This window comes from Bidens hawaiensis, unplaced genomic scaffold, assembly GCF_021521415.1.
Source record: "Bidens hawaiensis isolate Kalapana, Puna unplaced genomic scaffold, B.hawaiensis_p1.1 tig00025751_1, whole genome shotgun sequence".
Taxonomy (NCBI): Eukaryota; Viridiplantae; Streptophyta; class Magnoliopsida; order Asterales; family Asteraceae; genus Bidens; species Bidens hawaiensis.
In genome coordinates, this window is record NW_027494116.1 from 154,704 (window position 1) to 169,643 (window position 14,940).

The 14,940-nt window shown below is 35.9% G+C and overlaps 1 non-coding gene and 2 pseudogenes across 2 annotated transcripts; all 3 read right to left on the reverse strand.

Moving 5' to 3' along the window:
• Positions 1-2,260: 2,260 nt before the first annotated feature.
• LOC143572115 (endoplasmin homolog) lies at positions 2,261-9,293 on the reverse strand (annotated as a pseudogene). The gene is made up of 12 exons (XR_013142211.1): positions 9,002-9,293; positions 8,431-8,551; positions 8,115-8,268; positions 7,950-8,030; positions 7,333-7,442; positions 6,837-7,255; positions 5,900-6,065; positions 5,593-5,819; positions 4,562-4,730; positions 3,237-3,378; positions 2,600-3,153; positions 2,261-2,495 (listed from the first exon to the last, which is right to left on the reverse strand). The product of XR_013142211.1 is annotated as an endoplasmin homolog (transcript).
• A 407-nt stretch (positions 9,294-9,700) lies between these two features.
• On the reverse strand, positions 9,701-9,773 carry TRNAK-CUU (transfer RNA lysine (anticodon CUU)). The gene has a single exon. It is a non-coding gene; the product is annotated as a tRNA-Lys (tRNA).
• A 3,146-nt stretch (positions 9,774-12,919) lies between these two features.
• LOC143572116 (E3 ubiquitin-protein ligase CIP8 pseudogene) lies at positions 12,920-14,351 on the reverse strand (annotated as a pseudogene).
• Between the last annotated feature and the right edge of the window lie 589 nt (positions 14,352-14,940).

A 14,940-nucleotide genomic window follows, 5' to 3' on the forward strand; every position in this document is an offset into this window, starting at 1 on the left:
GCTGAAATATTGTTAATATAAAAAACACAAACACAAAGAAAAGAATTGAAAAAAAAACATCTACTTTTTGGGATGAGTGTTTTCAGTATCGAATGGGTACCAAGTTTTAAGTTTCGGTATCGGTACAGTACCGGTATTTCTCGAATTTTGCACGAGATATCGATGTCGGTACCGAACCGAACATTTCAATACCGGTACCATATATTTCAAACTTTCAAGATTAGGATATTCAGAATCGGTACCGATCGATACCGATACCATCCAAGTTCATCCCTCTCTACTCTATTCTTCCCCAAATTACCTCAAATGACAACAACTTTAAAATAGTGACAATGGAATTTAACTTTTCAAACCAACCTACCTACGATTTAATGAACTAGGTAATGGTTTCTTTACACTAAGCTAGTTTGAATAAATGCAGCTTGTCAAGGCTTACTTTGCCATTCGCTTTTTGCTTTTTCTTAATTGCCAAGTGGGATACTTCATATAATCGCCAACAAAAGTTAATATCATCCCTCTTTTTAGTCCATAAGAAACTATTTGTTTTACCGTCATATAAACCGTTGGAGATTGGTTTTTAAAAATCTTTATGTACTTGTAAAACTACACTGACGAAGCTTGGACAAAAATGTCAAGGGGGTCGGACGAAAATACTCATTAGAAAAACCATAAACGGAGAGGCCGGGATCAAATTTTCGGTTGATAACGGGTAAATTTACACTACGTATAAAAAATGTCGGACAAAAACGGGTAAATTTACACTATTGCGTAAAAAACGGACGGGCCGGGGCCACCCCTGGCCCCAACTATACTTCGCCATTCAGCAAAAGGTCCAACACGTTAAAAAAATTGCTTGTAAGACCATCCGTAGTCCGCGAGTTATGGCGGCGTTATAGGCTATAACGCCGGGGCACACCGCCCCCCTCCCCCCCCCCCCCCCCGCGTTTTGGCTTTTTATTTTTTTAGGCGTTTTACACAAAACGCTGAAAATGGCTCAACATTCAAAAAATTATCTGTTGGGTTGGGGAGCCGTTGGGTTCTTTTGTTTTACACAGAACGCTGAAAATGGCTCAACATTCAAAAAATTATCGGTTGGGTTGGGGAGCCGTTGGGTTCTTTTTAAAAAAAAAACTTTTTATTAACTAAAACTTTACTATAAAAACAAACTCAAACCTCATTTTTTTATACATTCCTTTCTACCACTTCTTTACCAAATACTTTTACACAACTATTTCTACTACAATACTACTAAAATGTTTCAGAATAACAACCAAAATGTTCTAGGTTTCGGTCAATTTTCCCGTCAAGGCAACGCAAGCAACCAAAATCCACAATCGAACCCATCTACAGCCGTCAAGGAAACAAAGAGTTGTTCCACGAACTTGGCGGGGACTCGCGTCGAGAAAAAGGTTCCTTACATGTAGTCTTATTAGTATTATTTATGTATTTTTTAATTTTAATTTAGTTTTTATTTGTGAGTTTAATGTATTTTTTTTAATTTTAATGTAGTTTTTTAATTTTATGATTAATTATTTAAATGAATTATTATTAAAAAACAAATAAAATTAATAGCGACTGGGCGCCATTTGACGCATAACGTCTGGAGATGGGCCTCTTTGACTACATTTTGTTTTTGTAAAAAGCCATAACTCTGACTCGGCGTCACGTGACACATAATGCATGGGACACAAACTTTATGACTACTCATAATCTAATACCTTTTTGAGTTAATTATCAGTTACCTGCATCTAAAACATAAACATCCCTTGGACAAACCGCTAGTTTTTCCAACTAAGCGCATATTAAATGTCTAAATCCCCTTTCATATTATTAAAAAAACAATAAAATACACTAATTAATAAATGTAGTTAAGTGCATGTGAAATAAACCCCCTTTATATTAAAATATTAAAAAAAATGTTGATTAAACATTACACGAAATTACAATATCAAATAATTCATCTGATATTAACTAATATCACGTAAAATCCGGGCTTTTATGACGTACGCTTCTCCTGCTGGATGACTAATGATATCCTGCATTAACCACTAGCATGGTCTAATGTCAAAGTTGTATGATGTTTTATGTTTAACCAAATGATTAGGCGTACTAGTCTTACTTAAAACATAAGGATAAAATAGGTGGGAAAAAAAGACATTAGTTTGTTTGTTTGTTTTATTTTTATATAGATATCTTAACTAGCTACTACTAAGAATTTAAGTAATGCCATTCTTGTGGTTTTTTAAACCCGAATCTGCTAAAAATTATTACCAACAAAATCTATAATTCATCCTTAACATCTTCTTCCGACTCTTCTTCTGTGTGTTTTTCTCCATCCTCGTCTTCAACTACCGCATCCTGACTTATCCTTAAACTCGTCTTCACGGAATCATATATGTGCGCCGCAAAGTCCTTAGGCTCGGGTAACATAAATCCACTCTCCATCAATGCTGTTTGATACATAAGTTGCGCAATTGTCTTTACACTTACATCCTGAAATTACACCAGTCTTTTAATAACAACAACAACAAAAATAATAATAACAGTAGTAGTACTAGTGGTAGTAATAATAATAAAAATAATCATAATAATATAAATTCAGGGTCCTTTACAACTTGCTCACGAAGCTCCTTAATAATAGGATGCCTAGCATTGATCTCAAGCACTCGTTTCCCACACGTGTTTCCCTTGATATTCTCGGACAGAGTTTGGGACTTCATAATCCGTTCCAAATTCGCACTCCATCCATACTTTGAAGTAACCACGACACACGGTGTGTTAGCCAACCGATTACTAACCGTCACATCGTCAACTTTCTCACTACCTAGTGTTTTGTTCCACCATTTGGTTAACTCTTTGAATGACTCATTTATTTCTTTGTCATTAGAATTATTTTCTAATTCTAAACCTTCTTTTGAAATATTTTGAAACTTCTTGTCTTCATAATCCATCAAGTATTGCATCAAGTACTCGTCCACGGGTTCCGTGAAGAAAATCACCTCGTAGTTTTTCTTATTAAGTTTCTCGAGGAACGGGGAGTTCTCGAGCTGTTCTATGCTCGTGCCCGTGATGTAGAAGATCACATCCTTTTGTCCAGGTTTCATTCTCGAGATGTATTGATCGAGTGATGTTAGTTTCCCGTTTGATTTCGTCCTGCAATGTACATATATTTAGAAGTGATCATAATATCATATGCAAGTGTTTTAAAAGATGTATGAACAAAGTAAAAACCATACGTTTGGAATCTAAGAAGTTTGGCTAAACGGTTTCGGTTTGTTGAATCTTGAACGATACCGAGTTTAATCGACTTGCCGAATTCATTCCAGAACTTAGTATATTGGCCTCTCTTCACATCATGTTTCTTTGCTCCTTCCACCTCTACAACACAAAACGCTTAACAGATTAAATCTTGGTTTTAAAAAGCGTGAGGCGTTGCTATATGTACAACTTAGCGAAAATCACAACAATAGCCATCTTGACCAATGAATTTGACAAAATAGCATTAACTTTTAACCTTTAATAATTTCCAATCAACCAATGTTTGCAGCTAGATAGGTAGGGGTGTTCAAGAAATCCGAAATCCGAAAAAAAAAAAACGAAATCCGAACCAAAACCGAAACCCAAATAAACCGATCCGAATTCTTATTTGGATATCCGGATCGGATCAATCCAAATATCCAAATAACTAATTCGGATTCGGATATGGAATTTTTAAAAATTCGGATTGTTCGGATATCCGTTTAATCTGAATAAAAAAATATGTTTTTAGTGCTATTTTCCGGTTTGGTATATTTATTAGACTATTATTTGAAGTTTGAACTTTAAATTTGTGTTAAGAGTAATTCGTATTTTCCGGTTTGTATGTTTATTGTGATTCTAAACTATTAATGTTTGAAACAAAAAATTAGTTAAATTTTTTAGGTTTATTTCGGATTATTCGGATATTAACCGAATCCGATCCGAATTGAATTCGGATAGGATATGAATATTTCTAATTCGGTTCGGATTTCGGATAGGGTCCATAAATTTTCAATATCCGAATAACCAGAATCGAATCAACCGAATAATCCGTTACCCGATCCAATGAACACCCCTACTGATAGGTGTCCCTTGACGCATCAAATTTTAATATTGACGTATCAAATTTCAATTTTTGCACCGTGTCAAAATCTGATGCGTCGACATAGCAGTGTATGCCATGTGTAAGCTTCTGGTTGGCTGAAACAATTTTTAACTAAAAATCAAGAAAAGTCAAATCAAAATTTCAAAAAAAGAAAAAAGTCATATGACTACACACAGTCATTGGTCATAAATCAAAATGGTCATTTTGGTGAGTTTCCTTTCACATTATAGCCTTTATATTAAGTAAACTATTAACTATACATAATCTATTCATCTCTTGGGTTGTTTTTACTTTTTACGTATCACTCGTTAACTTTATCAAGGCCCTAGAGGCTCTCCTTGATCGCCTTGCCTCGCATATTAGGCAGTCTCATAAGGTAATATTTATAAATCAAACTTAAGAAATATATCACAATGAATGGATATATGAACAACTTACCTTTCTTGCCTTTATTACCAAGAGATTCATCAGGGTCTTCTTCAGCAAGTTTACGGAGCATGTCAAATGCTTTCTTGGTAAGTTTATTTTTTATCGTTTTCAAAATGTCGTGTTGTTGAAGCACTTCTCGAGATACATTAAGTGGTAATGTGTCAGAATCAACAAGACCCTGATGAAACAAAACATTAAAAAATTTATAAGAAACCACTTTTCAAAAGTGATTATAATACAAGTAAACTGGATTCTAATAATCCGGACTATTATTCATTGGATAATAATAACCCATATTGAATATTTGAGCAACTACACTTCCATTGCCAAAGACAATCGTAGTAGCATAATCATCAAGATTTACACCTGATTTCCACTCAATTTTTCTCACAATGACAACTATGAACGAACTGAGGAATCGAGTGGAAATAAATGTAAATCAAGTGAGTATGCTACTGGGATTGCCTTTTTGCAACAAAATGAAAGTTAGTAGTGTCATTTGTCATATTGTCATTATTGGTTAGTATTAGCCAATTGGTCATTGTTTGGAATATTAAATTCCAGATTACCTATAATATAATGTTGAGTAACGTGTGGTTTGTTCAAATATGCGGTTTTAGTCCAATAATTTCAAATTTGTGATTTTCATCCATGTGGTTTTATTTCACTTGCAATTAAACCCGACCTCACTAACCCCGTTAAGTCTGGTCGTGAAACCCATCAACGTGCACCTCACGTGAGGGGCAGTTTTGTCCCTTTTCTCCCCAAATAAACCTCAGTCTTAATTCGCAAGCCCTCTCATGTGAGGGACTAGGATTTATTTAGGGAGAAAAAAGGACAAAACTGTGCCTCATCTGAGGTTCACGCTAATGAGTTTAACGACCAGACTTAACGGGGTTAGGGGGGTCGGGTTTGATTGCAAGTGAAATGAAACCACATGGACAAAAATCGCAAATTTGAAACTATTAAAATAGGAGATTTGGACAAACCACGGGGATGAAAGCTGCAGTTTACTTTTTAATGTTGGATAAATATATTACCATCAAGAACATTAGATACTTTGGTAAAAGGTCATCAAATTCATCAGAAATGAATACTCTTCTAACATAAAGCTTGAGATTAGACTTGTTTCCATTGTTGTAATTCTCATATAAATCATCAGGAGCCTTGGGAGGCACAAACAGCCTTGAACTCAACATCACCTTCAGCATTAAAATGACTCCATGCAATTGGCTTCTCACCACCAACATCTTGCAATATAGTAAACCTATTAGAACAAGCGCGTAGCATGATTATCCATTGTGAGTTTTTACGTTGACGCGTTTCATATTCACCTTTGTAAGAGACTGGTAGAATTTTGTGTATTCTTTCTTGGACACTGTCTTTGGATTTCTTAACCATATAGCTTTAACATCATTTAAACGTTCCCAGTCGTATATTGTTTCTTTGATGGTTTTGGTCTTCGGTTTTTGTTCATCTTCGTCTTCCTTGTCTTCACCGTCCATGGATTCCACTGCTTAAATCATTCAAGGAAATTAAAGAATACGGAGTTATAAACATAACATAGTCGGAAAGCAATGTTTATTCATATCTCTTGGAATCCGATTAAAAATAATGAAAAATATCATTTAGTTATAGAACCGACACATGTGTAAGTAAACGTTTAAAAGTTAAAAACATATGAAATAAAATACATATTTGTGTGCAAAAACTTTTAAGAATATGAACCACAAATAGAAAAAAAAAAGTGATATTGATGTGAGCCCAAGTGTAGAAGATCGGGTCATGATGTTTCTGGAGGCCCAAGATCGCGCTTCCAGAGGTGTTGCACGAAATGGGCATAACTTGGGCTACAGGCCTCCGTTCAAGCGTGCTACCAGCCAAAACGATCGTTGGAACGTGGGCCACGTTATGGTAACATGTTGTAGGTGGGCTATCCCGTTTATTTTTTTGAAATAAGCCTTCTAGATACACTCTTGGGCCACTTTTATGTTTTTTGTCTAGTTTTTGGGTTTTCTTTTGGGCTGTTGTTGGGCCTGTGGTTGTTTTTGTTGGCCCAAACCCATTTTGTATTCTCTATTAGTATGTTATGATTGCCCTGTGACTGATCATTGATCAGAATTGAATAAAAACGTTTGACCTTTCAAATTTTTGCCTTTTGGGTCAAATTTGGGGGTTTGGGGAAGGATCATCACGGGTATTCGTTTACTATTAGTACGCTGCATCAGATTTGGACTTGTTTTTCTTTACTCGCAATAATTTAGTGTTCTAAACGAAAGTGTACTAACAGATAAAACACGAGTTTCTGACATACGTTCATCTTCATCATCACTAGACTCATCATCATCGTCCGCGGGCACTTCAACGTCAACTTCTTTGCTAGCCCAAAGGTATATTGGAAAGTTAATAAACTCTGAATACTTTTGCACCAACTCCTTCAACTTTGACTCTTCCATATACTCCCCTGCATCCTTCTTAAGGTGCAGTCTTACTTCACTACCGCGACCGAGTGGCTCATTGTATGTATCTTCAGAAATTGTAAATGCACCGTCAGCCTTTGACTCCCACACATTTTGTTTGTCATCATTGTGTTTGGTGATCACTTCCACATAGTCTGCAACAAGATATACTGAGTAAAATCCGACACCAAACTGACAGATGAGGTTTAGATCGCCTCCTGTTTGCATTTTCTCCATAAATGCTAGAAACAAAGAACAAAGAATAAAACATGTTATTAAAGAATTTTAGTAAAATTATAATAATACTCTTATGTGATATTTGAAGTTCAAGACTTGGCAATTGTTCCCAAGTTCTTAATCAGATCCTCCTTTGTCATACCAATACCTCGGTCACGAATTGAAAGAATCTTGTTCTTCTTGTCTAACTTAATCTGCATATCATTGCAACACCAAGGTCGATTAGATTTCATAACTCATGACAATATGCCTATAAACGAATCGAATGGTGCATGCTCATGTTTGTTCGTTTAACTTTAACTGAAAAATGAACGGAGTGTTCTAGCTTGTGTTCATTCGTTAAGAAAATGTAAGTGTTTGTGTTTGTTTATGTTCGTTTTTAATAGCGTAAACAAATGCTTCAGGAACATAAATAAACGAATATAAGTACCCATAGATGAAGGAATGAACCTAAAAGATTTTAAAAAACGAATGAACTTAATTAAACATAAACAAACAAACTTAAGTTAACATAGGCGAACTTAAACAAACTTTCACGAACATAAATAAACGAACAAGACATCCGTTCATGTTCGTTCGTTTATTAAATAAACGAACTTCCCACCAAATGGTTCAAAATAACTCATTGAACGTCCGGTTCTTTCACATGCCTACAAGAAAATGCTTAAATTGATGTAAAATAGCACATAGGATACGCAAACCTTGATCTCAAGCTTGGTATCATCACCTTCACCGAGTACTTCCTTATCAGTAAGAGAAAGGAATCTAATTTTGTCCAAAGCCTGAAATTGTAATTTACAAAGAAAAAAAGAAATTTATAAACTCACATTTAGGCTCTAAAGAACATAAAAGATATAGTATCTTACATCAGATGCATTGGAGATTAATTCCCTCAAGAAAATATCCTTATTGCTGTAAAGAGAATTGATAATGATGTCCATAAGCCGAGATACTTCGGTCTGAAACTCAAACTTCTCGGCATTGCTACGAATACTTTTCTTGGACATTGACTCGGCTTCTCTGAATTTTGAAAATGAAGCCTTGTAATATAACTAACGGTAGACACATTCTTTATATGAAATAAAAAGACAATGCATTTTTAAACTCAATGGTTATGAAGTTAAGTATATATGAGATTATTTAGCAAATGAAGTTAAGTATATATGAGATTATTTAGCAAACCTTTTGACAACATCAGAATCAGTAGATAAACCGTGTGGAACAGCACCGAGTTTTTCTTCAACTTTGGGTGGATCCACCGGTTTATCTGAATTAGACTCTGCATTCGCGTGTAACTTCTGACCTGTAAAGTATTAACAAGAAGGTTAACAAACCCAATAAAAAGCGACGTTTTGGTTTTATGTTTTCTTTAGAAGAAATTTTGGTTTGGTTTTGGTTTTGTAATCAACCAAAAACAAACAAAAAAATGTACTTAACCGAACCTAAATATCGATTTTAGCTAATGCATAAGAAATTAATAAGGAGTCTAAAAAAATTTAGGTTCAAAATGTGTAATAATATTTTAATAACAAATTTAGGCACAAAGTTTCTAGTCCAAGTTCATTATTCTCGGTCATTTTTTTCGGCCTAAAATTTTTCAAGTCTAAATGATAAAAGAAAAACACGAAACCGAACTAAACCCATTGTGAAATCAAGCACAAAAGAAATCCCAACTACATGCGTATAAAATTATAAATCGAAGAACACAAAAGTCAACCATTAAACGGTAAAATCATCCCGAATGTGTATGTACCATGATCAGGAAGAAGAAAGAGTAGATATATCAGAATCAAAACCGAAGGTAGAGTCCACCTCCGCATTCTACCGACTCTTGTGTGATTTCGTGATAATCGTTTGTTTTGGTAGATTTATATAGTAAGTTTTGTTATAATGTATGTAGCTAGGATCTACAAGAAGTGACATGAACCTTGTTTCCAAATTGCAACCATCACATTTGAGTCACTAAATATGAAAACATAAAAGTCACCACCAACAATTAAGCTTATGTGACATACCATGTTTCATATCCTAACTTCATTATTTGCTATGTTCAATAGTTATTATCAACTCATCTATTATAAAAGATTAAACCCTTTTAATCCATTTATTTTTATTAGGCATGCAACTACCTTTCTTTTGATAGACCTTTTGTAATGACTGTGATTTAACTTTATAAATTAGTTTATTCTATTATATTAAATGAAACATCTTAGTTAAATTTGTAGGCGTCAACTTTAATAATAAAATTGTTCCAAGTGAAATAAATTTTATGATGTATATGTAACGTTTCAAACGATTTAGATATCTTTTAACGTTTTGACATATGTCACGCGAGTAAAAAGAAGATATATTATATGATACATGTAACATGCCACACAAATTAAAAAAGATACACACAAACACCACATATAACCAAAGTGTATAATTGTTTTGACATTTGACAAAAATAAAACGCCCACCGTGGGGCTCGAACCCACGACCACAAGGTTAAGAGCCTTGCGCTCTACCAACTGAGCTAGACGGGCTATTTGAATGTTCATTGTTTCTCTTTTACTTTATTGTTTCCTAGTTGATAAATGTCATTTTTCAAGAGACTAGTTATATATATGAAAGAAATTGTGATGTTCAATCTTCGTTCAACTAAATAATTGTGATGCCAGAAAACAAATTATTTTAGTATTTTGTGGGTCGATACGAGTATGATATTAGATGATACATATTCAATTACTTAAAACTGTTTACGATAAATATTAGTATATTATATCATCGTAAAATATAATAAATAGTGTTAAGGTAATTGAAAACTTAAATTACACCCATCAAATAAATATTAGTATATTGTAGAAAATGGTTTTAAAAATTGTTGAAAACTTAGAAATTATTGAATACAAGTCAAAAGAGAATTGTCTACACAATTAAGATGTTGATCATCAAAAGATGGGAAAAGGATAAATATCTAACTGTTTGTAAGGAAAGATGCTTGATATAATGATATATTATTAGCTACTCTCATTTTGACCAAGACCAAGACACATAAAAAGCCCCTAATCTCAATACTTAAGCTATGAAAGATAGTAATGATCAAAATAGGGTGTTGAGTAGGGTGATCACTACTCCGTTAATGAAGCGTTTAAAAGGTGATCATTACTCTGTTATTGAGATGTTGTAGGGTGATCTTTACCTGATTAGTGAAATATTGAAAGCAATCACTACCCGGTAGTTAGATGTTAAAAGGTAATCACTAGCTACCTGCTTAGTGTGGCGTAAAATGGGTCATCCCTACCTCTATAAATAAGAAGTTAAATAGTGAAGATAAAAGTACTCTTAATAGATACACAAGATTGGATGTAGGATGAGTTAGTTAAAACGCATCCGAACCGTTAGAAATCTTCAGAGCCAAAAATATGTGGAGTATTACAAGAATCGTGAAAAATCGTATAATTCACTTGTACATAAAGCACAATAGAAATTGAAGGGAATTAGAGATGACGATTAATCCATTATAACATGAAATTACAGTGGAAAAAGGAGTGGGTAAGACTTAAGAGACAATGAGAGCAGTCCATGGGCCAACAGCGGTGCAACACTGAGGTAGAAGGTCCAATACAATGACAATGGTTTGATAACACAAAATGTAATTGGTGTGGTACAATATCTATCTTATGTAGGCAAGAACTCACTTCAACAGTCCCATTTATAGTGACCACTAATGACCTTTTTTGCACGTCACCAACCCATGACTCGTAGTGCGTTTACAAATGTCCATTTACTTTATTAATTGATTTCTCATAGGTAGACCCCACAAACTAGGCGGGTCACGGGTGAGGTTCATGTCATAACGTAGCATCAATATAATTCGGGTCGAGACGAGTTCAGACTCAGTTCAGGCAGACATGAAGCCGAGACGAGTTCATACTCAGTTCAGGCAAAAATGAAGCCACTGTGATGGTGGTGGGAGCAAGTACGAGGTAGTGCTAGATGACAGCGATGAATTGGAGGCGAAGACAAACAATGGTTACATGCCATGGTGATCGATGTAGATCCTTTTTAATTTAACAAGTTTATAATAGTTACTCGTTTTGATCTGTTATATGAATTTAAGTAGTTGGTTAATCCGAAATGACCCAAATGAACCCATCTACAAACTTTTTTTACCCAAATCAACTCATTCTTTCGTGATATCAATAAAACGCAACAAAGCTAATCGACTGATACCAATATCTAATCAAATATAGCAAATTCATTTTGGAAAGATCACATGTAATGCCACTGAAATGAAATTATCAAGAATATACTAGTAGCTGAAGATTAATTGTTGATAGCTTTTTTTTAAAAAAAAGCTTTTTATCATTTCCTATAATCTAAATTCAAATCACATTAGATGACCATAATCTAAATAAATGTTATAAACTAGTTGGTATTAAAGCACAAAAAAACTCAATAAAAAATGAAAACAATACTCAACAAAACCTGAACAGATCAAACAGAGGCAAAGAGCACAAAATCAAATGGCAAGAACTATTGAAGCAAATTAAGTTAATTACTTGACGAATGAGGGAATTTGGTCTGCGGACATACTGTCGATGGCTGCAATCGGAAAGCCAGCATACAGCCATGGCGGGAGGGAGATAACTAGAGCAGTGTTGTGGCTGAAAGCGTGAAAGGGTTTTCTTCCTACATCTCCGGTGGACTAGACGACCACCACACCAGTTTACTTATCTTTCAATACTATAGCCCAACTGACCAACTTTATATAAACCAAGTAACAGCCCCAACTACTCATGGCCTGAACTTTTATAAAAAAAATTATGCATTGTTGGTACCATACGCCTAAATCCACCCCTGCCCATTTATATATATAGTACAACGGACCTGAAGCGGTTCAACACCACCCCTACGGATGAAGCACATCGTAAACATAAAACCGCTATAAAATTTTACTAGACTAATACTGATAAAGACTACACACTAGGAATATATCTTGATGCCACCATTGACGCATATCCTACACTTGATGGTTCTTTCAAGTTTCAACTCTTACTACCCCTGCTTTTTCAACTAGTCAAAACCGCTTAAGGCGCAATCTCTATAAATTTTTTAAACTTATTTATAAACTCGACCTCCATGAAAAGAACCTAAAACAAGTTATGCAACATAATCCGTAATCAAAATTCAAAATACGTCAACACAATCGCTTTCTAAACCTCACTTGAATTGCTAATCCTACACAACAAATACTAGTCGTCCAAGTGTTGCATATCAAACAACTATAGTACACTATCATTACAGTTGTTTAGTTTCGTCCCTTAGGCTATGTGTAGTGGAGGGGCTACAAAATTGGACGTTTTGTGTCATGTGGCGCCCAATCAGCAAAGGGTGGGTTTTTGTTTTAGGGGTGTAGTGGTTTTGTAGCCCAATACACACACACACACACACACACACACACACACACACACATATATATATATGCGACACACAACACAATATAACAATAATATTCTTCAAGAAGATGTCTGGCGACAACCCCCCCCCCCTCCTATCGCCTGGGGGCGGCGTTCACCCAAAAAATCGCCCCACTTGATGGGCATTTGTCGCCCCACTACAGCCACCCTTAACATTAACTAACATGCCATCCTAACCAATCCTACACCCTAATAAGCTTTCCACGAAAAACATAAATCGGAAATGAAATCAGTAAGCAACAAAAGCCACACTGAAACTTCAAATGGAGGAAGCTTATAATTTACAAAAATGAAATCATAACACCATCAATCCAAATAAAAAAAAAACAAAATGTATACCAAGTTTCGACATACAAAAGACGCAACAAACACTTACATACCGTTCCTTACACCGCACCAGTCGAAGTCGTCGCCATCCCTCCCACCCTCTTCTTCCTATCCTCCTCATACTCCGGATCATCAGTAGCCAACTCAAACCTACAAACCGGGCACGTATTCCTCGACCCCAGCCACGGCACTATACACTCCTCATGATACATATGTCCACACGGCAATCGCTTCACAACCTCTTCCTCATTATTAACCAACTTATCTTTACATATCGCACACGCTTCAACTTCCACATCACTCAACTTCACCTTCACAGTAGGCAACCCTTCCACAATCGATTTCGCAGCCGGTGGCGGCCCACTTTTCCCGGGATCACTTTCCGCTAAATTATGTAACAATTCTTCGTATCCTGCTGCATCCAAATAATCACCTGGATTGCCTATGTAACCATCACCTGCAGCTTGAAACCTGAACTCAACGGAATGATCCTCCAGTCCGTTTAATATCTCCGCCCAATCGAGTATTCGGTGTCGTCGGCTTAACGCTCTGGAAGCGAAATCACGAAGGCGAAGACGGATGACGTCACGCTGACGTCTCCTACGCGTATCTTCATCTTCCGGTTCAACTATCTGTCCTTCTTCTTCGTTCTCGTTATTATCGTCAGATCCGTTATTAACATTAACTCCGTTATCATCTCCGTTATCCACGTCATCATCTTCGTTATCTTCATGTTCATCCCATCCGTCGAGTTCGATTCGGAGGTAATCGTTATCATCGGCGTCACCGTCGCGATCGGCGGGAGGTAACGGCGGCGCGTCGTCGTCACGCGCGGACATGGCGATGAGCCTGAGAACTTGAAGGATCTCGTGACCGAAAGCAGGATGATCGTTTTCATCTTCATCGGTTGCTTCAACCGGTTGATTATTATTATTATTATTATTATGAAGGTGATGGTGGTGGTTATGAACTGCAGCAATGAGCTCAACGAAGCCGTTTTTGCATTCGAAGCAGATGACGTCAGCATGACCAGGTAGGGTTTCGATGGGGACGCGTTTGTTGCACTGGTAGCACCAGTATTGTTGTGAGGGATCGGGAGTGGGAGTATCGGCTGCTGACGGAGGAGTTGGTGGTGGTGGTGTGACGGATGATGACGGTGGTGGTTCAGCCATTGACTGATTGGTTTGGTTTGGTTTAATTATTAGGTCTGTAGGCAGGATTTGGGGGAATCCGGGGGTTTATATTTGGGTTACTTGGGTCGGGTATGGGTTGGATTGTTTGGTGTGGGTGTGCTTTCAGAAAGGATGTGATGTGTATAAAACTATAAACTATAAAACAAATGAAAGAATCTTATTTTTTTTATCTACTGTTATAATAAAACAAAGTTTGATGGACATGTGTCTTTTTCACAACAGCCCTTCTCTTTAATTTTCATTTCATGTTAATCAGACACGTGGCTTCATCATAATTAAGAATTTTACAGTTGCATTTACGGTTTCATCCAACTCCAGCCAGATTTGTATATATCAATGGTTTGTATATGGAGCGACTTGATGGACGCAGAAGGATTCGGAGCCAGAAGTCTCGCTTTTATCACTAGCTATTGCAGGTGATTTAGGGTTTTTGTTTACAAAGATTTGAAATTGAATAGGTTATGGTTGATTTGGGTATACGTGTATTACTGTTTTGTTTTGTTGATTTATCTTCTTGATTCAAGATGATTATTATTGTGGTGAAGTTACCGGTTGATAATTATTGTGGCCATGGAAGTTAAAAGTTTCAAGGGGCAATTTAAGTAATTATGAATGATTTTTTGATTTCTTCCATACATAATTATACCAGTAACGTCACTTTCAGTTTTTATCATACTCTTTTGATGAATTTTTAATTTGTTTTGTGTCCA